The sequence below is a fragment of the Saprolegnia diclina genome (genome assembly GCF_000281045.1).
Source record: "Saprolegnia diclina VS20 unplaced genomic scaffold supercont1.1, whole genome shotgun sequence".
In the NCBI taxonomy this organism is placed as follows: domain Eukaryota; phylum Oomycota; class Saprolegniomycetes; order Saprolegniales; family Saprolegniaceae; genus Saprolegnia; species Saprolegnia diclina.
In genome coordinates, this window is record NW_008246068.1 from 244075 (window position 1) to 244740 (window position 666).

The following is a 666-nucleotide window of genomic DNA, read 5'->3' on the forward strand; positions in this document are numbered from 1 at the left end:
CGTGACCGGCACGGCGACACCGTGTTGGTTGACGGATGTGCAGAGGGGTCACCTTCCGGCGCGCCGGCTCACAGTGCAAGCCTTGCAGCTCCCACAGAGCTGGAATCGGACAGAGCTACGTGCTGGCCGAGCGAGAGAGGGGAACATCGTGTCGTCACCGCGTTTATCGGCTTTCGAGCTCGGGATGACGTGAACTTCGGCTTCTACCGTCCGCGCTACTGTCTCAAAGCGGGTGGTGAGCCAGACGTCCCTGACCCGGACGCCGTGCGTTGCGGGTCTGAACCCTTTGTGAGAGTACTCGGACTTGCGCACAAGAGAGACGGAACCAGCAGTGCAGCCCCCCAGAGAGAGCGCTGCTGGGGATGTCGAAGTGAGTCCGGCGCGCATGTACCAGTGCCTGGTGATGCTGACGGGCTCCTTGCGTTGGGCGGGTCCATCGGTTCGGTCCCTGCCTCGGAGGACGAGCCGATGGTCGGGTGCCAGCGCTACGTTGTACCTTCGATGCACGTGATGATACCAAGCGACGCCGCAAAGTTTGGATTGGGTCGTGCCCGTCGAGTTTCCTTGGTCGCGTAGGTAGACGGCGTAGTTGATAAGGCCCTTGGACTGCTCGCGTTGATCGGTTGGAAGCCGTGAAGGTAGGCCCAGTCACCACGCGCGCCCCTG